At 35.2% G+C, this 27,141-nt stretch overlaps 1 protein-coding gene and 1 long non-coding RNA gene across 3 annotated transcripts in view; one reads left to right on the top strand and one right to left on the bottom strand.

Moving 5' to 3' along the window:
* The window catches only part of LOC148952640 (solute carrier family 12 member 8), a 213,786-nt gene that overhangs the window by 95,706 nt on the left and 90,939 nt on the right, over positions 1-27,141 (bottom strand). The window lies entirely within an intron of this gene.
* LOC148952642 (uncharacterized) lies at positions 7,705-11,837 on the top strand. Its single transcript, XR_016141816.1, has 2 exons — positions 7,705-7,915; positions 10,672-11,837. It is a non-coding gene; the product is annotated as an uncharacterized LOC148952642 (long non-coding RNA).

The following is a 27,141-nucleotide window of genomic DNA, read 5'->3' as shown; positions in this document are numbered from 1 at the left end:
GATGTTTTTAGGAATTAAAAATAGGTTTCGAAGTCTCAAGTTGGTTTCAAAGGCATTTTGAGAAAGTTTCTGCCAAAATACGTGTTCCAGGGTAATTGGACCGCTGATGGCAGATCAAATGAGAGGAGCTGTTTGTACGCGCCGTTATATATATATATATATATATATATATATATATATATATATATATATATATATATATATATAACAGATCTCGGAAGCTTTTTTGATCAAATCATAATCCAAATCATTTCATCACCGTCATCAATATGGGGAATCTGCAGAAGCTGCGGTGCCAATTGCTCACGTACGAAATACGCTACGCCGCCACCTTCCTTACCTAACGGATGATTCTGATGTCTTAGTTTAATAAATTGTTTGTAATCTTGTATTATAAGATGTTGAAGACTTTGTTTATGTACTTCTGTAACTGTAATAATATCAGCTTCCAGTTGCTTAAACATAACCCCCAAGTTCCCCCCATTTTATCAACGTTGAGACTTCCCCCATTTAAAGTTAAAAAAGAAGGAAAATAAAAATGTGATGGAGGGAGTTCTTTTTCAACAACTTTACGTTAGTTTACTTTTGTCTGTTTTGGGAAAGTCTGTTTAGGCGGGAACGAAACTTCAGGCTCATCTAATTCAATAACTAGGCTATGTTTCTTCTTTCTTTGTTTCTTCTTGAACGGCTACTTTTCAAATGATTAAATTGTGTTGTTTGTTTTTTTTTTTTTTTGTTTAATAAAGTTTAATTCAAATCCAATTCAATTCAAAATCTGATTAATAATTAAGGGCTGAAAAACGGTTATGAGACGGAAACGGTAACAAAGGAACAGAAAATATATTAGCATTCGTCTCACTATTTGAAGTTTCAGAAACTCTGCATGGAGCTATTACGCATGGATTGTTCTGCCTGCAATGTGAAAATTTAGAAAATGGTTATGCCATAGCATGGTGGGAAGAGGTGGGGGAGAATCGCGTATGGGAGGGGGGGGAAACTGAAAGGGGATACTAAAGTAGGGGTATTCAGGAGGGGGGCTCTGGGGATTGTATTCTGGTGATTGAAAGCTTGGCAGAGATCTGAAACTATTTTTTGCCTGATATTCGAAAGGTTGTGGCTGACACCGGTAAGCGCGACCATCAGGGAGCGATAATGGCGTGCTCGGTGGCGCACGCCCTCTTATTTTATATATGATGTATCACTAGGATTCGTTTTGTCTGATAAGATCACACAGTCATGGGCTACGCTTGGGCTATATGTTATATTTTGCACTTCAATATCAGGGGGTGAATAACGGTTAGCAACAGCGATATTATTGTCCGTTTGCGTTGACACGGTAACTTGGTCTTGGGAAGTTTGCGAAGGGTCACAAGGGCAAGGTTCGATTGCCATAGAGAGTTCTTGTTTCAGCTGTGCTATAAGAAAGTCTTTAACCTCCAAATGACCTGACAACACTTTAATTTGATTGTTCTTTTCTTCCATTCTGACAGAAACGTTGGGTGTCTTGTCCGGATTTCTAGATTTTCTGCTTGAGATGCCGATAAATATGCTTCCAGGGTTTTATTTTTCTCACTTAGATGGATTGTTTCGGATTCATAGTTAAGAATGTCTACATCCGCCACAGACGGCTTAGTCCCTTTCGGTAGCTTGGAGTTGATTTTAGGTCCCGTAGTAATTTGTGGTGAAGAGGTGCCGATTCCGCTTTCTCTTACAGGTCTCTTCGCACTAGGTTTTTGTGGGAGGGAGTTGAGATGCTTGCAAATTCGAAGTCATGGGAATTTTTGCGCATGGCAGTCCATGCATAACCATTCACCAGAATGGTCCTTTGGCCTTATTTGGGCACATTTATTAACGCCTGCGTGGTACCAGCGGCCGCATCCTGACACGCATTGGACAGAATTTGTGGTTACCAGCAGTCGGCACTCGGGACAATAATTCTTTGGTTTCGACATATCACAGAGTGGGTGCGGGGTGAACTTATATTATAAGCGAAAGAAGGTTCGTAAAACGAGAAACAGTGAGTGGAAAGGCGAGCGGATCTTCAACCCAATCGGTGAAATTTTTGTTCATACTTATTTAGTGGAAACTGTGGGAATACAATTGGTACTCGTTATAAAATACAGTACTATTGATCCAAAATTCCAAACAATCTTGATCCAACATTTAAAATATAAATGAATTTTCTTAAACTAGGTCAGTAGACCACAATACTTTTAATCCGTAATAAAAAGTCTTTAAATTATCTTTCCATTAACTCCAGTCACTGAATCAAATTATAAACACCTGCGTGGTTTGTGCATTTGTGGTTATCAGCAGTCAGCACTCGGGACAATAATTCATTGGTTTCGACATATCACAGAGTGGGTGCGGGGTGAACTTATATTATAAGCGAAAGAAGGTTCGTAAAACGAGAAACAGTGAGTGGAAAGGCGAGCGGATCTTCAACCCAATCTGTGAAATTTTTGTTCATACTTATTTAGTGGAAACTGTGGGAATACAATTGGTACTCGTTATAAAATACAGTACTATTGATCCAAAATTCCAAACAATCTTGATCCAACATTTAAAATATAAATGAATTTTCTTAAACTAGGTCAGTAGACCACAATACTTTTAATCCGTAATAAAAAGTCTTTAAATTATCTTTCCATTAACTCCAGTCACTGAATCAATTCAAGCACATACTGGACTTCAAATTTGTTAAATCCAATCTAGTTAGATGTTTTCACCTTGAAATAGCCAGCGAAGCGGTAATCCGCTCATAAAAATAAATCCAAAAAGAAAGTCGACAGGGAAATTACACAGGTTGAGCAAGGTTATATCCAAAATAAAAAAAAACTATGGTGTTAACACAACGAAGTCTGAATCAGTACTATCTAACTAGCGTGGCAAGATAGAAAACGGTTTTTGTTTGGCATGAAACACAAGGCCACTTCGAACTTCAACTTTTAGTGGGCTTGAACACAAGCTCGGGACCTTTGTTTCCTATCTATACAAGCTGTAAAGTGCTCCTGGCTTTCTCGTCGAGTCTGATAGGTGGCAACTATACTTTCTTTTCTTTTGGGATAGAGCTTTGTTTAGTAGTCTAATTCTCTTAGGTGTCGCTGAAGATGTTCCAGACAGTAAGGCGCGTGCAACGTCCGTTTTAAACTAAAGCAAATTCATGGGTTTCTTTCCAGCAGGAAGACACCTGCAATACAGGATCCACCCATTTACTATGAAAAGGCCAAAATAGAAAAAGAAAATTCATATGTACCACTTGCTTTGAAACTTGAAGTCAATTCTGTACAGCTCTATCAGCATATCGGCAAGATCAATGCCACCCATAAAGTGATTTTATTCCTTCACAGAGTGTGGTTTCTTCACTTTTCTTTACTCTTTTCACCCCCCCCCCCACCTCGCCCAGGTATCTTCAGGATCCTCAGCTGTATAGGTTGATATCAAGTAAACCGGCTTATTATCATACTACTTCACCACTACAACATTTGACTGCAACTCCACATGCCAGTGATCAGAGCCTCTTCATTGCGCTTTCATTTTGCTATCAAGTTCAAAAGGACATCCTTTTAACCTGTTTACCCTAACTGTAACCAGTGTAAGTATGCCCTGATTATTTAGGGTCTGGGCCAGGTCTAGTGATGAAAACTAGTTGTTGTAAAAGACTTTGTAGTTCTTGTAGTTTGGGATTCCCCTTGAAAGTCAGAGTCCAGGGTGTTACTAGCCAAAATGTTTGGGGGGGGGGAGTGATTGATTTTACTGACTGGCTGATCATTTATACCGACTGTTTTCGCCACTAGTCAACATAATGTTCATTTTTAATACGAAACTTGGGATCGCAATTCAGCCCAAAGAATCATATAATCTGAGGAAGAATAGCTGCTTTGTTCTTTTTCTCTTAAGAAGCTCTTTCCCCTTAAGAAGCATATTAACAACGTAATGGTGACCTAGTGAAGTATGGAGAAATATCTTATGAGAAAAGTGATAATATGATTTATATCAAAAATATTTCAGAAGTGAAAAATTGGCAAATTTAAATCATAACACACAGATTCAACAAAAAAAGAAGAAAATTAAACTATATATCTTCAGTTAAAAATTCAAGCGTCTTAGTTTGGAAGACAGCCAGACTTTCAGTAATTCGTCAAGTTTCAGCTCGTCTTTAACGCCAGTCTTGCAGAACATCATGAAAAGGTGATCCAAACGGTCATCGTCCATCGTTGTGCGTAAACGTGTTATGATCAGTTTCAGTTTCCTAAAACTTCTTTTTGCTGTGGCCATAGTTGATGGAGCTGTTGCATGGCACTGGTAAACTGACCAAAGAGTCGGGAATATCGATTTGACAATGTTAATTTCACGAAATAGTCCTCAAAGATGGTGTGATTTATCATTTTGTTGCTTTCAACCTTAGTCCTGGCCAAAAAATGTTTGGAAGCCTTTAGCTCTAATATTAGTTCCGCGTGATCTAAGCCTTTTCCTGGAAACATCTTCATGAGTTCGGAAAGGCTTTCATAGCTGTCATTCATTTTGCCCAGTAAACTTTTAACCTGTTTTAAACAGCCTTTTAACCTGTTTACCCTAACTGTAATCAGTGTAAGTATGCCCTGATTATTTAAGGTCTGGGCCAGGTCTAGTGATGAAAACTAGTTGTTGTAAAAGAGTTTGTAGTTCTTGTGGTTTGGCATTCCCCTTGAAAGTCAGAGACCGGGGCGTTACTAGCCAAAATGTTTGGGGAGGGTGGGAGTGATTGATTTTACTGACTGGCTGATCTTTTATACCGACTGTTTTCGCCACTAGTCAACATAATGTTCATTTCAAATACGAAGCTTGGGATCGCAATTCAGGCCAAAGAATCATATAATCTGAGAAAAAATAGCTGCTTTGTTATTTTTCTCTTAAGAAGCTTAAGAAGCTCTTTCCCGTTAAGAAGTGTATTAACAACGTCATGGTGACCTAGTGAAGAATGGAGCAATATATTAGGAGAAAAATGATAATATGATTTTTATCAAAAATATCTCAGAAGGGAAAAATTGGCAAATTTAAATCAAAACACACAGATTCAACATCAAAAGAAGAAAATACAACTATATACCTTCAGTTAAAAATTCAAGCGTCTTAGTTTGGAAGACAGCCAGACTTTCAGTAATTCGTCAAGTTTCAGCTCGTCTTTAACGCCAGTCTTGCAGAACATCATGAAAAGGTGATCCAAACGGTCATCGTCCATCGTTGTGCGTAAACGTGTTATGATCAGTTTCAGTTTCCTAAAACTTCTTTTTGCTGTGACCATAGTTGATGGAGCTGTTGCATGGCACTGGTAAACTGACCGAAGAGTCGGGAATATCGATTTGACAATGTTAATTTCACGAAATAGTCCCTCAAAAATGGTGTGATGTATGACTTTGTTACTTTCAACCTTAGTCCTGGTCAAAAAGTGTTTGAAACCCTTTAGCTCTAACATAAGTTCCGCGTGATCTAAGCTTTTTCCTGGAGACATTGTCTTGAGTTCGGAAATACTTTCATAGCTGTCATTCAGTTTGCCCAGTAAACTTTGGTATTCTGGTCCCAGAAAAGATGAGTTGTCGTAGATTGTGACATTTGAACCGGTCACTAGGGCTCTAAGGACATCGCAGAGCTCCTTAGCATAGCACGATTTCCAGTCATCCAGCGGGTTGGCTTCAGAATTAGCAAATGCCCCTGAATAACGAACAGGCGGAAGTCCAGGAAGGTGTTTAAGTTAGAAATCGTCATTGGCTATTGAACCAAATTTCCTGCTTTGCTGGTTAATTCGTTTCAGCACTAAGATACAGTGAATAGTTTGGAATTGGAAAGCTTGATCTTTGATTGAATTATTTGAGACTTTAGACTTGTGTTAAATTTTGGCTGAAAGGGCAACGCTATCTATGAACAAACCCTACACGATCAGCTTTATTGTGTTCCATGTTCCTCATTTAAGCAAATGAAAAATTGTTGCACCGCTCGTAAAATCAAGACATGTGTTGGTAAAACCGTTGCATTAACCGTTCAAGATTGAGACTCTGGTAGACATCATGTCATTATTTTCATGTTGTTTATTTAACCGTACAGAGAATAGTGGGACCGTCCGTAAAATCGCTGCACGAGTTAGTATAACCGCTAGATTTCCCGGCCAAAATTAAAGTTTTGGTATACATCATATTATGTTTTTCATGTTCTTTATTTAACCGAACGAAAAATTTTAGCTCCATTCGCAAGTTCACGGCACAAGTCGAAAAAACTGGTACATTTACCAACCTAGATTGAGATTTCATTAGATTTCATATCCGTAAATTCATGTTCTTTAACCGAATAGAAAACTGTGGCACCAGCCGTAAAATCACCGCACGAGTCGGTAAAACCACTGCATTTACCGACCGATATAGATATTTCGGCATATGTCATGTCAGTATCTTCATGCTCTTTATTTTACCAAATGGAAAATAATGGCACCATCCGTAAAATCATGGCAGGAGTCAGTAATAATGCTGCGTTTACCGACCAAGTTCGAGATTTCTGTAGATCATATTTCAGTATTTTCCTGTTTTGTTTAACGGAAAAAATTTTTTGGCAGCGTCGGTAAATCGTGGCACGAAGCGCCACGATTTTACTGAGTGACTGAAAATATTAGAGGGTACGTTTCGTTTGACTAGTAGATGCAATAGGAAGGTATTTTCACTATTCTTGTAAACGAAAGGACTCCCAGTATGCGCTCAATGTCAGCCGAAGGAATGCCTAACTGCTTGCAATCTTTCTGAAGTGCATATGTATTCGTCTGATTGCATAAGTGGCTTATTACATTGTTGTCAAAAAGCAACCTGACTCATTTTTGGTCAACTCAAATCTGATTTTTTGACAGAGTGTCTTGTGGGATAAAAATCTACTTTCCTCCAAGCAATATCTTGTCGTCTCATTGGTTTGGAGATAGGAAAACTCATTTTGATTGTCATAGTCGTTAACTTCAATTCGGCCAGTTTCTATTTCAGTTTCAAGTAGTTCTTTTAAAACTTCATCAAGAGGAACATTCTGTGGATCAAACAGGTCTTCCATGTCAAAAGTATAATCTGGATCCCCCTCCTCCTCCTCAAAATCAAAACCAAAGATGCAACCCTGGCCTGTGACTTATACCTAAGTCAAATTATAGTAAACTTTGTATATAAAATCAGATTATTCACGACTATTGTGCCAAATTATGTGTCCATGTACAATTTTTCAAAACAGTTTTCAGCTTTCTATCGTAAAATTTGTGGCTGGCCAATCCGACTTAAAATTTAAGATATAGTTTTGGAATTTAGAAATGAATGAAGCATAAACTGCGATTTTTCTATCTGTAGCAACTCTGAAAAAAATATAAATACATTATATCAGTAAGAAATAGTTGGGAACATTTTAATGTTAATACAAGCTTTTCAAAACAATTTCTTACCATTTCAGTGGCTATTTCTGTAGCACAAACGCAAAGTTAAAATCACGTGAAATACACTTCATTTATGAACTTTTGAGTCTTTCTCGACAGGTATGGTTATAATAGACTTTTCATCTCCATTAGACTTCAATGGCAAATCAATTTCGAATTTCTCAGTACGATTGTGTTCGGCTCCTGAGCTATGGCAGTTTGACTTAAATATAGTCAAGCCATTCATAGACCATGCTATAGTTCTACAAGGTCAATCTCTTGAATAGATTCCTTTTTAAATGCCTTTGTAAAAAAATCCTGAAACTAATGTCCAGGCTCGGAGCGCTACCACAAAACAGCATTTGAAAACAAAAGAAGAAACGAAGATAAATTTGATTCAAATCTCAACTAGTCAACAGTCAAAATGCTAAGCCCTAGTGGACAAATGTGTTCTGCAACCACTCCAGAAATGAGACAGGCTTTAAGAGAAACTACAAACAGTTCAGAAAGGTGATTTGAAAAATTTTATAGTCTAAGTTAAGATTTTGACACTACAAAGCCTTCACTAGATCATTAGGCTTGCATACATAGTGCTTAGACTTCTTTATCACTGTATGGTAATACAACATCAAATTTGGTTATAAGATGGGAAAATCCGGATTTAGTTTTTGACATTTTTGTGAAAATGCTATAGTGAAAGCTTAGACTAAGCCTAACTGCAAGTATTATAAATAATTTAGTGTGAAGATTCCCATTCTTAACTCTTCCAGCCAAAATATAGCCTAGGTAAATTTCTAGGTGGCTCTATAATTTAGCTAGGATGAAAGTGAAAACATCATTTGATGCCCTTTCTTATGCTCTTTCATAATAGGCTACATTAATTGCTTCTGGTGCAAATTGGATCTTGAGCCCTTCAAGGGGCCCCAAAGGTATTTTATTTTTGTAACCAGACTAAGAAGTTATAATCTAATCTGAAAAATACTTGATTTTCAATTCAAACTGTTTTCCGGTAAAATTCTACTTTAGCTACTTTTGGCTATCTTGGAAAGGAGTTTGGTTAGGAAAATGAAACTTTCACGGATGGGTCTAGAGGCTAAAGTATGTCCTAGGGAGATATTTTGAAGTACCTACCTCCACTCCTTCTCTCTCTAGAGTATCCTGACCTTTGATGACCTTTAAAAATATTTGTGTTATAAAATTGAAACCTTATAAAATAGATATTATGCTTAAAATTAAGTCCAAAAAAATTGTTTTCAGCCTCACAACTTTGCTCAATCCTGATTTATAGAGTTTTAAAGATATGCAAATACATTTCCTAAATTTTGAAAATTAACATTGATATGGTTTAAAATACTACTCAAATAACAGAAATTGCATTTTCAGAACTAAAGCCAAAGAAAAAGAATCTTATAACTGAATATTAAGGTAAAATGTTGTTTTGTCAAAATTTCAATAGGTATAGACCTGTCATGTAGGCAAATTTCAGGATCTTCTAGAGGGAGAAGGAGAGGAGATAAGTACTTCAAAATACCTTCCCAGGACATATTTTAGCCTGTAGACCTATCCCAGAAAGTTTCATCTTCCTAACCTCACCCCTTTCCAAGATAGGTAAAAGTAACTAAAGTAGAATTTTACCCTGTTTTCCTACCATTTCAAGTTTTTCAAATGCTGTCAACAGAAATAGGTTAGCACTGAATTTTGTAATTCAAAACTTAACTATTAACAATTCATAGTATATTCCAATTCCGGGTATATATTTGCACATTAGAAGGTGGGGGGGGGGTTGTAAAGTTCTTGGTAAATTTGCAACAGGCAACCATTTACAATTCAGGGTATATTCCAATTCAGGGTATATATTTGCACATTAGGGGGGTACAAGGAGTAAAGTTCATGGTAAATTTGCAACAGGTCATATAATTTAGCTAGGATGAAAGTGAAAACATCATTTGATGGCCTTTTTTATGCTCTTTCATAATAGGCTACATTAATTGCTTCTGGTGCAAATTGCATCTTGAGCCCTTCAAGGGGCCCCAAAGGTATTTCATTTTTGTAACCAGACTAATAAGTTATAACCTAACCTAAAAAATACTTGATTTTTGATTCAAACTGTTTTCCTACCATTTCTAGTTTTTCAAATGCTGTCAACAAAAATAGCACTGAATTTTGTCATTCAAAACTTAACTATCAACAATTCATAGTATATTCCAATTCAGGGTATACATTTGCACATTAGAAGGTGGGGGGGGGGTTGTAAGATTCATGGTAAATTTGCAACAGACAACCATTTACAATTCAGGGTATATATTTGCACATTAGGGGGGTAGAAGGGGTAACATTCATGGTAAATTTGCAACAGGTCATATAATTTAGCTAGGATGAAAGTGAAAACATCATTTGATGCTTTTTTTATGCTCTTTCATAATTCATATAAAATACCTTTGGGCTCAAGGGCTCAATAACTTTGGGCTTTAAGGGCTCAAGATGCAATTTGCACCAAAAAATACCTTTGGGCTTTAAGGGCTCAAGATGCAATTTGCACTGGAAGCCATTATAGAATTATGAAAGAGCATAAAAAAGGCATCAAATGATGTTTTCACTTCCATCCTAGCTAAATTAAAGGGCCACCTAAAAATTTGGCAAAACATAATCATATGCCTATCCCTAGATGTGTATCTTTATGATAATTTCAATATACTGGTCACTAAGCTTTTCTTTCAAATACATCTCAACCTTTGCTAATTGGGCCAGATATAGGCTAGGCTGTACACAAAACTTTGCTGATTTTTGTGCTTCTTTTTCAGATTGACTATGTTTGGCATTTTATATCAAGTGTTGATGAGACATAGGCCTAGAAAAAGACAGTATATGTTAGATTAAGGGTATTTTTACCTTACCTGAATCCATTTGGAGCTTTAGTCATCTGGGCCTGCTGTGACTCAGTTGAAAAAATACTGCTTCTTGGGTATAACCACATAAAAGTGGGTAAAATTCTACTGTAGCTACATTTGACTATCTTGGAAAGGGGATAGGTTAGGAAAATGAAAATTTCAGGGATAAGTCTACATGCTAAAGTATGTAATTTTAATTTGTTCAATTTCTCCTACATAGAGTCTTCAATTCCCCCAAGAAATTCCTCTTTATCCTTGCTACTAGCCCTTTTTCTTGTTTATGAAGTGTCTTTGCTTTCTTTTTATTGGATGTGAGCTTTGGTTTCTTCAAAATTTTCCTTTGATTTTGTGCTTCAAACTTCTTTATTTTTTTTTGAGTACCTGTAAAGAGTTTGGCCCTGCTGTGTTTCTAGACCCCCTTCCCAACTATTGGACAATGGTATATTTTGGGTATGGTCTCACCATTTCAGGTGACTGAATTGTAACCACTTCCTTGTATGCTGATCTTAGAGCTTCCAGTTCCTCTGTATGGTGCTTTTGAAAGTCATGCAAAGATATTCTTTTTATTTATTTATTTTATTCAATAAAGGAGGAAGCCATAGGCTTGTCACATAAATTCTTTGGCCAGGATTTTGTTAACTTACAGGATCCTCAGTGCCTTTAGGGAAACTCCCTATTATGGTACTGTATAGATGGCTGTCAGCTGGTATGTCAAGTCTTGTTTCTCTGATACTTGGCTATTTGAAATTCTGCAATTTAAACTATTGGTAAGTGTCTCTACAGAGTGTATTGCCAAGAACTATAAGACTCTTTGAGAGCTTGTTTCAAAGGACTATAAATTGACACATCCAGTGGTTGGAGGCAATGTGAACAATGGGATTGGAATGTTAGAAGGTGGATCCTTTTTCCCTTTGAAAAATTGATAGTTTGAATTGAAACATGGCTTTCATGATTGCCAAGCAGTAAATAGGATATGATTTTCTAAAGTTGCATTAACTTGCTTCTGAAAGTGTTGAATAGACAAGAGCTGTCTGCTGGCATCCAACCACCTCAATGGGTAAAACCAACACATCTATCTTAAAACATCCTTTCAGGGGCTTTAACACAAGGAGAGACAAACAATGGGAAAATTGTCTCTCCATTTGCACTTACAAAACATAGTAAGGTGACATTCTTGCCTCTTTCAGTTGACAGTTTGTTGAACCTGCTTTGTTCCTTTTTTGGCAACAACATGGGCTTGTACAACAGATGAAAGTCCAGTTTTTCACAATTCCAAATTCTAGCCGGTCCAAATTGATGACAAACATAAAGTGAATTCAAGTTCTCAAAAACAAACTGTTAGACAACTGAAACATTAAATCCAGCCACTCTTGCTTGACTGGTGTTTTCTAGTGTCTGTGTTGACCACAAAGATTTCTCTTCACACACTTTACAGCATCAAATACTCATGTCTTTCTTATGCCAAACTCTTTAGTAACTTTGCAAAAGATTAGTCATTTCACCAACACAGACTCCACTGGCATTTTAACTTTTTCTTAGTTAGGATGACCACAAACAGTTCTCAAATACAATGGGACAACCTAAAAAAGAGGATCTGTTACCCATGGTAAAACACAAAAAAGTTAAATTTTTACCAAGAACATTAGATATTTTTTTGCCTCCCAGACAGATCTGGAGGTCAAACATGAAAACTACAATTTTCTGAACCTTTTCTTTTGTTTGTTTTAAAATTACAAAAAATTTTATGTTTGTACTACATTTTGTCAGAGTTGCCTGAATCTAGAGGCATAGAAAGTGAAACTGGAAACCCTAGGTGAAACTATTTTTTCTAAATTCAGATAGGTGTAAAACTGTCTTCTGTGCAATCTCCTAATCCCTAGTAATGTATTGTATTCCTGAAAGTTTCATTTACCTAACTCAGCTACTTTCTGAGGTAGAAAAAGCCCCTTACCTAGATATTTGCAACACTCTTTTTAAATATACTAATCTCTAGGGTTGCAAATTCCATTTTTAACCCTTAAAGCCTGTCAAAAAGTATGGAAATGCATAGTTGCTCATGTTTTTTGGTAGTAGATCTTGGAAAAAAAGAAATAGGGTATTAAATCCTCTATTTAAAGCTATGGGTAAACATAATAATTACTGTCCCCCTCTCTCAATGGTCTAGATGTTGCTCTAGGCTGTGTACAAACTTTGCTTCTCTTATGGGTTTTATTATTTGTTATGCTCATTTTTCATCAACAGTTGTTTCATAATACTAAATTCAATTCATTTATTTAATACTATAAAATCTAACTTAAATGCAACAATATACAACAAAAATGACAGAGAAAACCTATATGATGGATATTGCAGCCTCAAAAGCTGATCATGTAGAGGACTTAATCACTGCAACAACATTACAAATATGGGAAAACAACACCTATAAAATAAATAAATACACCAATACATAAAACCTACTTAAAAAACAATAGTAGAAAACTTTTATATATAGCCTAGGGTCATATAGGAATTAGTGTCCCTCCCTCATGCCTCAATGGGGTCAGAGTTAGCCCCTTGGGTATAATACAAAACTTTGCTCTTTTGCCAAAATTGAGATTGTTTCAAACTAACTGTTGATTGGAAATATGTCTAAGCACAAAGGATAATGCAAACAACCAAAACAGCAAAGTTTTATAAATAGCCCAGGGCTAAACCTTATCCTGTTGGGGGGGGGGTGTGGAAGTATGAGATTTAAACTTAGCAACAATGGTAGTTGGAAAAAATTTTGAATGACGAAACAAATAAGACTAGTCTTTATTTATTATGGTGCTTTGTAGTTTTTTTTTTTCTGATACAATTAAGAATGGGAATCTTAGCACAACACTACTGCTCTTTTTTTGTCAAAATTTATAAAGCAATATGCCCTTTCTTGGTTGGTTCTGATTTCACTGGCCACTGTTTTATTGGGTAGAATTCTGGATGAGGAGCTTTTTTGCTCTCTTGGAAAGTAGGGTAAAATCATATTGTGAGACAGGAATCAGATGGCAGCAAAAAAAAATAGTATTTAAATCCCACCTGATGCACTTTCAAAATATATTGCTGCTGTTGCCAGTGTGTCTCAGCCCCTCTCCCCCCTCCCAACTGTACTGGACTTATCCATAGTCATAGGCAGCACAATAGTGCAATCTAAGTGAAGAGCAATGTGGTCAAAATGCTTTTTTTTTTTTTTGTCTTATACCAGGGCACTTTGTATAAAAGGAATTTTCATAAAAACTTCAAAAATGGATAATTTAATTGGAAATTGAAATTAATAGTGTCCTTTTTACTACTCAAAAGTGATTGGAGGCAACTAACCCCCCCCCCCCATGCCGACCATTCTGGAAATTATGTCTTTAAAGATGACACCACTCCCCCCCCCCACAGCCCTCAGGGCAGCAGTTGTAAATTATGCCCTAGGGGTATATAAGGTTTAAATAGAAAGGGTGATTGTATAAACTTCAGGGGGCTCATTGGATTGGTAATTAGAAGTTTTAGTGCCTCTTTTAAGATTCAGAGTGGTTAGAAGATGGATACCCCCCCCATCTCATATTTTCCTGAAATGTCTCTGATAGAAATTTAGATATGGTCATTTTCTGTAGTAGAAATTTCGAAAAAGGCTTGTTGGATTGGAAATTGAAGGGGCTTGTGCCCCCTTTAATAGTTGAAAGTGAGTGGAGGGTGACTAAACACCCCCCTCACCCCCACGCCCACCATTTCCCCAAACACATTCAATCAAAATTTTGAGAATGCCATATTGTTCAGTGTAGTTAAAAGGTCTGAAAATTGTGTCTTTGAGGATGACAACCCTCCCCCCCCCACAGCCCTCAGGGGAAGGGTTTTAAGTTATGCCCTGGAGTTATGTAAGTTTTCTTTATAGAAAGGGGGGTCATATAAACATTGGAGGGGGCTCATTGGATTGGTAATCATATTTCTCTAATACCCTTTTTAAGATTCAAAGTGATTGGAGGGCAGGTACAATCATATAACAAGGCCTTTGGGGTGGACAGAATCCCCCCGAGTTCTGGGGGTAAGGGTTGTAAGTTGTGCCCCAGGAGTAGGCCTATATCAGGTTTTTGTGTAAACTTTAGAAGAGGCTCATTTAATTTGTAATGTGTTGTTCTAGCTCTCTTTTAAGAGTCAAACATGACTGAAAACAACTAGCCCCCTCCCCGACATCCTCTTTTCTCAAAAGACATTCAATTGAAATTGTGAGATAGCAATTTTGTTACCAATAGTCCAAAAATCATATACCAATATCTTAAGGGGGGACACAATCCCCTAGAGTCATGGGCTCGGGGTTTACGTTATGCCCACCCCCCAGGGCCGCGAAGGTTGTTTGGGACTGGGTTGGGCGCTATGCTGTGGTTCTGATGGTGTTCCTGTGTTTGGTCGTCCGTAGTGTCTGTGCCCTTTTTAAGAATAAAAAAATAAATGGAGGGCAATCATTTCCCCCCCCCCCAAGCCTATCCTTCCCGACCATGTCTCTCATTGACATTTTAAGAGCTATATTTTGTTCAGCCTTTACAAAAGATCCAGTAATTATGTCTTTTTGGTGTCAACCTCCCCACAGTCATAAGGACAATGGCTGTAAGCTAGGCAATTTGTTCATTGTTTATACACAGTATATGTTATTGAGAAAGGTATGCGTGTTTGAACTTTACTGTCCAAGAAGACAAAGGGCATTCATTGAGCTTTTCAGAGAGTGTTTTGAACTAAATCAGAACACATTAAGTGTATAATGATTGTCAAAATGGTGTAACACTGGAATAACTGAGTATATTAATTTGGAAAATTCAGGAAATGATAAGTGAACTGATTAAAAAGGCAGTATTTGCCCGCTACCAATACTACTACAACGACCACCACTACTACTACCAGACCAATCTATCTACAGTATTGAGGGGAAATTCATGATAAATCAGAAGACGCTATATGCATGTTAATTGTTAAAATAGTGTATCTCAAGAATTGATTTGGGTATTAAGTTGGAACTCTCAGAGGATGCTTAAAGGGGAAGATCATCTCACCCAAAGGTATTTTGTTACTACTGCTTATACTACTGGTTACTGCTGCATTTACTACTACTACTATTTCTATTGATACTACTTTTAAGGCTAAGAACACTGAGAGGAAAATATGATAACATACAGGTAATCAAAAGGACATATTTAGCAATGTCACAAAAATGGCTAATTTTATTAAGTTGAAACCTCTGGGACTTGATGAGAGAAATGTTATGCTTATAAAAAGGCAATATGTTAATACTATTACTAGAAATTTCAAGACTACTACTTTGAGTACTATTAGAACCATGCCTCGGGGTATGAAAGTGAAATTTACAATGAATTTTGAGGGGGGGGGTGAACTGAACACAACACGCCCTATGTATACAGGTTGTCAAAAAGTTAGAATAGCAAGACCTTAGGAAAAGTTTGGTGTGTGAAGTTAAAACTAACAGGGCTTGTTTTCAGGGATGTTGAAATAACCAAAAGAAAGTATTTTCATCCTAATACTACTGCTTCTTCTCATAATACTACTACTATTACTATTATTACTAATTCTATTACTACTCATGCTACTACAATTGATTCTACTGCTAATACTATTTATACTGCTATTAAAGCTAAGGATATTAAAGTTTATTTAAAGGTTGCTATTAAAGGTTAAAAAATTGGGATGTGTAGTAACTAAATGGAACTAAATTCAAACATACTATGTCCACACAAGTTGTCAAGCAGACACATCAGAAATGCTTCAAGAACAGTTGATGGTACTAAGCTGAAACTTTCAGCGTGTTTTGAAGGGGATGTTGAAGAAAATATGCTATGCACATACTACCACTATGTACATAATGCTGCTACAATTATTGCTACTGTGCAATCTAAGGGCATTAAGGTGAAGCTTTTAGGGAATATTTAGGTGGATGTTGAATCAAATCAAAACAAAAATTGACCATGTGGACTTTCAAAACGTGACAGCAATATCTGGGGAACAAATTATATTATTAAGTTAGACCTTTAAGGGTAAGTTTTGGGAGATTTTGAACTATCCTGAAGTCCCCATTTGTATACTTTTAATGCTACCACTAAAGTTACTGTAACTAATGATACTAAGGGTATTAAGGTGAAACTCTTAGGGAAAGTTTAGGAGGAGTTTCAATTAGACAAAAAACTTTGCACATGCAGGTTTTCAAAAGGGCATATGTAATATCATAGGCTGCACCACTCTATAATAGCTAGAAATAGAAGATTTAAAGGAGCTAATTCGATTCAAAATTAAAAGTGCTGGTGCCCTTTTTAAGAGTAAAAAGAGATTGGAGGGCAAGCATTCCTTCTATCAAGCCCATTCATTTTCCAAACACATCCAGTCAAAATTTTGAGATAGCCAGTTTGTTCAGCATAGTAGAACAGTCCAGCAACTATGTCTTCAGGGATATTGTGTATACCAATCCCCCACAACTGTGCAATTGGTCCATTATGCTTTAAGACTAAATGTTGCTTTAAACTAAATCAAAAGGCATTGTGCTTATGGTTGCCAAGAAGACACCTCAGCAATATATTGAGAACGACTGGGAGTATTAAGTTAGAACTTTTGGGGCTAATGCTATTTCTATTTCTGCTCTTACAATTTAAATAAATAAAAAGAGTGTAAGTGTATCCAAGTTGTCAAAGTGCATAGATGGAATCTCTTGTGAATGATATTGTTTCATTTTTCAGGTCAACTTCAGGAGTTATAAAATTAAATTAAAAGATACCCTTTGTGTCAGGATTAAAAATTGTTGAAAAAGTTTCTCCAACATACAAGTAGCAACCCAAACTGTGGACTCTTATAGGAAAAACTGAAAAGATATAAGATATTATCTTTTTTCCATGAAAAATACTATTTCAATAAAAAACGAACAGAAATTAATTTAAAAAACTTTTTACATAGAACAAATTTTTCACAGAAAAGTGAAGAGCCCCATTAAGCCAAAAATGAGACGCCAAAAAAAGAACTATACAATTTGATTCCCTATTCAATGTTCTTTTAAAACTTAATGATCATTGTTATTGCCATGACATCCCAGCCCCCCCCCCCCCCCACACCTGGGGGGGTACATATATCCCTAAGCTATATACAAAAATTTGCTGATTTTTGATTCTCAAATTGGCTTTATGAACCTTGACATTTATGAATATTTGGCACTATGAATCAATGGTTGACAGGAAGTCAGCACAAAAGATTATGGAAGACCCACAAAATCAACAAACTTTGTATTTAGCTCTAAGGTTTATGTACAGTTATAGCTATATCAGGTCCCATTGGGAAGGGGGATTAATGTGTAATCATAACTGTAGTGATTACTATATTTAAAAAGAGCAGATGGTATATTTATCTTTTTTTCTATCTTATTTATTTCTTACAACTTCAATTTACTTATAGCAGTTGAGTTAAGTGAATGAAGCTTTTTGGAATGTTTTCTGAGCTTGAACTGTGCTGTGGGAAATTTGTTTCAATTTTCTATCTTTGCCCCTTTCCCTATTTTGATGAATTTTTTATGCACTTTTCTAAGCTTCAGGAAAACACTTTCATCTTTGCAGTGTATCATGGTTTAGGCTCTGAATTTTTTCCTAAAATATCATTCTTGTAGCATTGAAGTTTTCCAATATAGTAAGAATTCCCTCCCCTAGAATTTTATTCAACCCTTTGGTGGGGGTGGGAAGCTGATACTTCAAAAAGAAATTCCCAAGGCATAGTTTAGGCTTCAGAAAGTATCATTCCCCTAACTCATTTATCGTACTATCCAAGAAAGCAAAGTCTCTCATCCATAATTTTGCTGAACTATATCTGAAGAAGTTCTTATGGATAATTGATAAAATTCTAGATTGTGAAGTTTACTCAGCCAACCCAGGTCTTGAAGCTGACAATTGCAGACTTGAAGCTGTAAATTGCAATTATAAGACTAGTTCTTGACTTCAGAACCTGCCTTGTGGGTCCTTCTTACAAAAGTGGTATACAGCTCATTGAAGATGTGTAAAGGAGGACCAACAAATGCATCTCTGAACTGGGCGAGAAACCGTATAGTGATAGGCAATCTACCTACCATCCTTGACCTTCCAACACAGGCGCAGTGACATGCTACCAAGACATAAATATGTTGACCAACCCCAAACAGGCTCTTTACTCAGTTAGCTAAAGAAAGACAAACACGCGATCTCTCTAAGAAGCTGCATAAGATTAGAGTTAACTAGAGAAAGACTAGATTTTTTAGCCAAAGATTGTGTCTTGCATCAGCCAAAGTTTTCAAAAGGAGACTTGACAAAGAATGGGAGACCAAACCTTCAAGATACAACTGGAGCGGCCCATCATTTGTTTCTCATATATATTTATTAATAGCTATGTTTATTTATAATGGTATCATCCATAAAGTAATGTTTGAAAATGGAAGTTGAAAAATTTCAAATCCCTTAATGTGTTTGCTTTATTATGGTATACAGCAGGGGTGGCCAAACCATGATGCATTTTGTGGTGATCATAAGCAGTACATGGGGTCCTTGCATCTCCATTTATCTCCTCTTAGTACATGGGTACATGAGAATTAAAGATCAACTGCATCAAATATAAAATGCTAAATAAATACTACTTGGAGAGTAAGTCGTTAAAGATACAGTATTTACTCAACAAAGTGGGATTAATTATATTTCAGTTTACTTAAAATACATTGTAGGTTTTGAGTGTAGCATAACAAATATATAAAAAAATATTTCTTCAGGTGTTTGGATTTAATAATAGAATCAAACATTTTAGTTCAATGGCACCATAGAAGTAAAGATAATAGGTTGAATACCATCTTCCAAACAAATTTTGTGACTCATGGCATATTTATAAATTTGAGGCACATGGCATGTGTCATTCTTTCAGTTGTAGATTATATTCAATAGCACAAGTATAGTGATGGAGTTCAAAAGCTAAATGATTATTATGCACTAAACTAAGTGAAATAATTGTTGTAATTAAATAAAATATTATCATAGACAAAGAAAAGGCTAACACAGTTTATTTCAATAGGTGTGGACAGATAAGTATGTACTTGTTGAAAGTGGTGACAGATTGAACTGTACTTAGAAGTATTTTGAAAAGAGAATCGTTGCATTCGAAAATATGTGCCAGGGGAGAATTCTAAATATAAGCCGGCAATAGAAAATCAGGCACTCTAAAATCAACTGTAGAACAGGCTAATTACTGCTGTTGGAACTCTAATTACTGCTGTAATAAAGAAGAAGAACTGAACATATTTAGGACATTTAATCCATATGAAAGAAGACTGCCTTCCTCAGAGAGTCTACAATTGGAAACTAGACAGTAGAAGAAAACGAGATCGTCCAAAGAACACCTTGCAGTGAACTTTTGATTGAGATCTGAGGATGGTTGAGACCTCATTAGCACCTAAATGGGGAGACATCATCGTTGCACCGCCGCTTCGGGGCGAGTTGATAGGCGTCGTTGAAGCCCTATGCGCAACTAATGACTCCATAGGAACTAAGGTCTAAGGTTGCCACCAGGACTTAATCCTGAGTAATACTTTTGCTCAAAACATAAAGACGTCAGTGAAATGATGTTGTAAAGTTGTTGTGAAGTGTATTTTATGGTATTTTGGAGTAGTTGTCGTAGATGCCTTTATTCTCCATTTATAGGGGAGATAAACTCTAGCCCTAAGGTAATTTAGCTTTGGTATCGTGCCTTAGGCTATGACCGAACTAATGAGGCGTACCGACTGGGTATGTTCGAGGGGCTATAGGTAGATCGTAGAGAGGTTGTCTAAAATACAATACTTTTACTCAATTTACATATAATAATTACAGATATCGATATTCTAATGGGACTGGCTGTCCCAAGTAGACCACAAGTCTCAGAAACTACAATAATATATAATAAAATACAGACACTTACAATGATCTGACAAGATCCCAAGGTATTTCTAATGAGAAAATAAACGGGCAGAGGTTCACCCGGCAAGTCAAAAAGTCTGTGTCCAGTCTCAAAAATCGGGGTATATATATGAAAAACTAACCACCTCCTTCCGGTACATTGACGCATTTAGCCAGGAAATTGGTTATTGAGCAGGTTCCCTCCAAGCCCACACATTCCACGATTTGTATCTTTATCTTAAAAAGTAGTATTTTGAAACTTTTTTTTGCGTCTTAATATGTTTTTACTCAATTAATAATTAGAAAGCTTTACCACAATACTCCCCATTTATATAAGAATTGTCCCAATTCTCAATATTTTACTTTTAAAACAACTTAATTTCGTTTACAGCTATTATGCTGCCATCTTTGGGTCATTATGTGCATCTACCCTCAATGGGTTTCCCTAGGGTTATGTTTCTGGTCCAATATAGGCCATGTTCTTTTCTTTTGTCGAAGGATTTCAATTTGAAATTCATCCTTGTTTCTCTTTTTCTCTGTCTCTAGGACTGACAATTACTCTTTTATCCTCTTCATATGCATCTTTTGTTTTAACTTGACCCCAAGCGGCTTAAGCATTATATTAGTGGATCCGCTTAAACAATATTACTATTTACATCTTACACTCTTTTGAGTTATTTGAGTTTACATTTATTTACCCTAAAAGTTGTAATTTTTCCATGTTATTTGGTTGATATATCGTATATTTTTTGTTTTAAGAATGACTTGGGTAAATTACACATAACACCATGGATTTTGATATTTTTGGAAATTTTTCCAACACAAGGCATTTTCACATATTTCAATAACATAAGCCATTTGGGCTATGTAGCACAATATCTAGACCTAAATTAAGTTCTGATTTTATCTCATTTTTGATGAACTTGTAGTAAAGTCTGTATTTCTGCTATAGTTTCCAAATATCAGTTGATCAAATATGGTTTGGTTTCTGATGGTATGAGATTATAGTTTCAGGATATATTTGAAGAGGCTTCAAAATTTGTTAGTTTCCAAAAATGTATCAAAATATGATTGAAGGAAAAATGGATCCGAAAAGATGCTATGAAAAATTTGATTTCCAAAAAATAGCTAAGGCTGTATCTAAAATAAATATTCACATTAGAATACATATAAAAGCATATAGTTTTACATATATATTAGAAAGAAACACTCAACTTCGTAAAGTTTAATTACTTTTATTTACTTTTCTCTCTTTTAATTACTCCAAAAATACTATCCCGCTTAAATCGAAACATTATGTATCTTGCTGGATTATTCTTTCAAACTTAATACTAAACGGATTATTTCACAATAAAAATTATTAATACGTTGACTCCAGGTCAAACATTTACATATAACATTAAATCCCTAGTTAAAGCTTAAAGTTGATAAAAACTTAGTATATATATATAAGCATTGTTTAATAACTTACGCAAGTATTTTTTTTTTTAATTCGCAAAACTAGATAGGATATTTAACTACTGTTTAAAACTTAAAGCATTAAAAAAAAATAATATACGGTATAGATTAGCATTGGAATTAATTTTAATTATTGTTTTGTTAATTGCTTATGAAGTATTAATTCAGAATACTTCTTGAATGATATAAAAATAAAAAAACACAAATACTCAACATTTAATACACTATTTTTATAGGATAGTTTAGGTTATATATATATATATATATATAAATATATATATATATATATATATATATATATATATATATATATATATATATATATATATATATATATCTAATACGAAGTTATGCTTATACTTAATTGTTAAAAACAAATAAAAATTATGTACCCTAATAATTTATTTAATCACTGCAATATTTGTTCTTTTTAAAACTTTTAATAAAGTCCGTCAAGACTTTTATATGATAAGTCCTACCTGCAATTAAAATATTTACAAAACAAAAGCAACTCCAACAAATAGATTTATGCACTATAACTGATAACTGTGATTAGCCTCTATATAAGGGCTTGGCAATAGTTCATATAACATAACTTTGCTACTTGTATTTCTATATTTACAATTTTTTTTTGTATATGATAACAGTTCCATATTTATAAAGAGTTTTCAAAATACATTTATAATTGTATATATTTTCTCAACAACATCTTTTCCCACTATATAACTTTTTCCTATACGAGTAGATACATTTTTTATCTTTGTTTTACCAATTTGGTTCTAGTTTGAACCCACTTGTCTAATTAACTGTCATTAGCTTACTTTATGCCTGTTTGCCTATTCAAACTTTTGAGCTTTTCAATTCTTTTCGAATTTTAGGTACTTGAGACAGTTTTATAACGTTTTTGTCTGTAATCTCTCTTTTTTCAGCTTTAATGTCCTTTTGGTATAAGGCTCCATTTACAGCTTAGATCTGATAAGTTAAAAAAAAAATTCTGTTCACCTTATACCTGTTATGCCATTATCAAATGACTCTTGCCTGTACTCTGAAGGTTTGCTTACCAGGACTGCCTTCTGGTATCTCATTATAACGTTTCCTGGTCCTCTTGTCATGGGCTACAGCTAAAAGGACTATTATGAACCTGCACACACAATAATTAATAATTTATAGTATTGTCACACTTTTTGATTTGTTGCCACAATTTTCTCTTGGGCTATTCTTTTATTAGAAATGTGGCCCTTCTGCAGAAACAAAATGTCTAATTTTTGCAACCTGTATTTTTTGAAATTATTCAAATTTTTTCTTCGAAAGTTTTTGTGTTTTAAAAGTACTGTAGTTTTTTAGCTAATTTGTTTTTTTGTTTTTTTTTGAACACTTTTAATTTCGTTTTGCCCTGCATTTGCTAGTTCTCATTTCTTTATAAAAATGTAAGTTTTTACGATATCCTGATTGCCAATTTTATCCTAGCTTTAATTACTATTTTATTTGCCAAAGAAAGAGAGGCAATAATTCTCTTGCAAGGCTAAATAACTTTGAATTCAGTGCTCATTATCTGCGGTTTATTGATAATCTTGAATTTGGGAGAATTACAAGAATGAATTTATGTTCATTACTGCGAGTTTTTTTGTTGTTGTGAAAGGTTATATTTTATTTTCAAAGAAAAAGTGGATACTGTTTAGTTTCTGTTAGGGTTCGACGGCTAGGGATTTGGGTATTTGGGTTGGCACAGGTGAAAACCAATTGTTTAAACTAGGGATCTCCTGTGCCAATTCGTTTTCTCAGATCCAATATATCGATAGAGTTAAAATTATTACCCTTAACTATTATTGTGGTTTTCTTGTGACGATGGGGTTAATTTTTGGCTTATTTTTAATGGATTTTGTCGTTGGCTTTTACCTTCTGGTAAGTTATTTTTAGGTTATAATCTATTTTTATATCACTTTTCGTTTCCTTTACCTAGCACTCTTTTTGCTTTCTAAGCTTATTCTAAGTTTTGCTTAAACCTTTATAGCGCTTCTTTAAAATTTCTCTTTTTCTTTTTGCCATTTGTAACTAATAAAAAAATATTATCTTAGACTATAACTAATTATAATAAGATTACAGCTAGCTTGTTTTAGCGCTTGTTTTGCGTCCACTGGACATTGGAATTTACCTGATTTTTTTCAAAAGGTTTGTCAAAGGTTGCGCTATGGCTGCATAATTTTCAATATATCGTTTAAAACAGCTCAACTAAGCACAAACTGATCCGCAGTTTTTTTTATCTTTAGGAGGCTTTCGATTTTCTATTACTGTAAATTTATATGGATTTGCTGAAATGTTGCTTTGGGTTATCAGATGTCCAAGAAAAACTAATTTTGGTACTACTATTTTTAACTTTTCTGGTTTTAATTTTAAGCCTGGTTTTTCAAACGTTTCCAGTATTTTTTTAAGTCCGACCAAGTGGTTTTCCAGGTTTTCATTAAACAGAATTACATCATCTAAATAAGCCAAGGTATTTTTTTTTCTTCCTGGTTCGTTATCTTTTAACAGCAAATTCATTAATCGACTAAAACAATTTGGACTAAATGATAAGCCAAAAGGCATACGTTCAAATGTGAACGTTCTTCCATCGTCTAAGATTACTGTAGCCTTATGCTTTGTTTCTGCATCTAAAGCGATTTGCCAATATCCTGCTATTAAATCAAAACTAGTGTAATATTTTGAACCCCCTAACGAATATAAAATCGTATCAATTCTTGGCAGCTTCATCACGTCCTTAACCGTGACGGCATTTAGTAATCTAAAGTCTATAGATAATTCCCAGGTGTTTTTTTCTGACTATTACTATCGGAAAACACCAATCGCTCATAGCTTCTTTAATTATTCACTGATCTTCCATTTCTTTTATTTGGCTTTTTAGCCACGGTTTTAAATGATAAGGAGTTTTATACGGTGATTTTTTGATTGGAGGGCCCTCTGTGGATATCTTGTGCGTGATTAAGTGAGTTAATCCGTAATCCGCTTTGTGTCTTGCAAAAGTCCAGTTGAAATCCCAAAAAATATCTTTCACCCCAGTTTTTACGTTTTCCAGTAAATTTTTTAAATCAAATTATTGCAAAAAACTCATTGTCGACATTCCGTACTTTTCTGGTGTCCTGCGGTTTGCATTTTGTGGGTGCTGTTTTTATCAGTATAAATGTTCGTGGCCAGTGAAGTTTACGCTTAATTCTGGACTGTTTAGAGATTTTATTTCCGAATTTGAAATCTTTTCTACTGATCCAAGTTCTACCTGGTTCAGTTTTATTTTATTATTACTTAGATTTGATAGTTTTAAGTATGTTATACCATTTTCAATTTTTATAACTTGATTTTCCTCAAAAACCATCGGGTATTCTTTTATGGTGTACCCTCCTATCATGGCATCCATTGTTTTAACCTTTCCTTCTTTTGCATTTAATGTCGCTAGAACTTGAGTTTTTATTCCCTATTTTTTTGTAACTTTTCCGCTTATTTTTAGGATATAATTTGAATTTTCACTTTCTCTATCTGTTGTTACCTAGATTTGCGTATTATTTTCATTTGCCTGGTTTATGGTTATTGTATCGGATATGTGTTCCCATACAATCCCATATTTTCTGATAGTATCTACTCCTAGAATACAAGGAAATGGTAGCTGCTTGCATATTATTACTGTTACTGTTATTTCTTTATCTCCTGCACTAAATTTCAGTGGACATTCTCTTAAAATTGTCAGCTTGTGCCCTGTCACAGATGTCAGGGTATTCTGGCATCTGCTTACGTGATTTTTGACACTAGGAGGAAACCTCTTAAAAACTTCCTCTCGAATTGATGATTTAGATGCGCCTGTATCTAGTAAACATGGTAAATTTTGAAAACACTCAATTTTAAAACAACGCAGAATCGGTAGATTATTATTATTTGCATTTGTATCACAACATTCTAAACTATATAGGGGTCTTTTTAAGGAAACAGTTATGTCGACGCTTACAGCCTGGTATCCCCGTTTAAATGTCCAGTGCTTGGCCAAGAATTTCTGGGGTTATCTTAGTTTTCTTCAGCGTTATCACTTTTACGCTGAGTATTGTTAACTTAATGCCTTCTGGGTCTAAACTCGGGAATACCACTTAGGATTTGTCAGATATTATTTGTTCCCAATCATCCTAAATTTCTGTCCCCCTGCTTCCTGAACTGGTGTCTTGTCTTGTAGGGCTGCCCTTCTTTGGGTATTTTATTCCAACCATCTGTCACATAGTGATTTGGTTTGCCACAATTTTAGCAATTGAATCTTTTCCTATATTGCTTGGTAATTTGCTCTTCCTCGTGGGGTCTATATCTATTTCTATATATTCTTGACCTGCCACTATTTGCTCTATAATTTTCATCGGGATGAGAAGGTGAGTGTCCATGACAATTGGTATTCCAAGTCATTAAGGATCTAATACCATGTTATTTGTCTTCAAATGGAGAGGATTCAGTTCGTGGTCGGAAGGTTTGGCCTTTCTCTTGTTTTTGGTTCACGATTCGGCTCCTCACAGCTCATCCTCTTCTGTCCCCTTTCATATTCTTTTATTTCTTGGGCTCCTGTGTTATTTATTGACTTCTGATCAAACCTTTCTATAGCTTCGTTAATTTTTACCTCTGTTTTGACTAGTACTATAGCCTGCTCGAAATTTTCAGGTTTCCACGATATTATTAGTCTTAATAACTTTTTTGGTAACCCTTGGGTAAAAGTATGTAGTTATACTTTCTGTACTGTCTCGTCATTTTCGCCTTTCTCTAATTGTAAACACACGGATCTACATATTCTGTCGGCATATTCCCTGATACTAGTTGAGTTTTTAAATGCCACTACCTCTTTTCTTAGTCTTTCGGAGATGCTTGTCTCTATGAACCTTCTTTTAAACGATTCAATTAGAGTACTGATATTCTTGGGCTCTTTTTCTTTAATTGCCTTGAAATGTTTTCGGGTGCTTCCCTTTAATCTGGCTGTAACACATTGCTCTTTGACTTTATTCTCAAAGGACTCCGTTAGTTTGACGAAATTTTTAAATTTTCAGTTCAGTCATCTGTATCTCAATTTCCGGCGTATTCTAGTATAATTTTCTCGATTTCAAAAATTATTGATAGGAATGTCATTTTCTCCTCCGGTAAAGCCATTTTATTTCAATCTACTATTTTTATCTAGCCTTCTTGACTCAGTTTTTTCTAGCGACCACCAGTAGTTGTAAAGTTGTTGTGAAGTGTATTATTATTGTATTTGGCTGTTGTAGTCGTAAACGCCCTTATTCTCCCTTTATAGGGGAGATAAACTCTGGCCCTACGATAATTTAGCGTTGGTATCGTGCCTTAGGCTATGACCGAACTAATGAGGCGTACCGACTGGGTATGTTCGAGGGGCTAAAGGTAGATCGTAGAGAGGTTGTCTAAAATACAATACTTTTATTCAATTTACATATAATAATTA

This window comes from Artemia sp. Qi Xiang Cuo, chromosome 5 (assembly GCF_049724085.1).
Source record: "Artemia sp. Qi Xiang Cuo chromosome 5, ASM4972408v1, whole genome shotgun sequence".
In the NCBI taxonomy this organism is placed as follows: Eukaryota; Metazoa; Arthropoda; class Branchiopoda; order Anostraca; family Artemiidae; genus Artemia; species Artemia sp. Qi Xiang Cuo.
The sequence above is the reverse complement of the archived record's forward strand: the minus strand, read 5'-3'. Positions and strand labels throughout refer to the sequence as shown.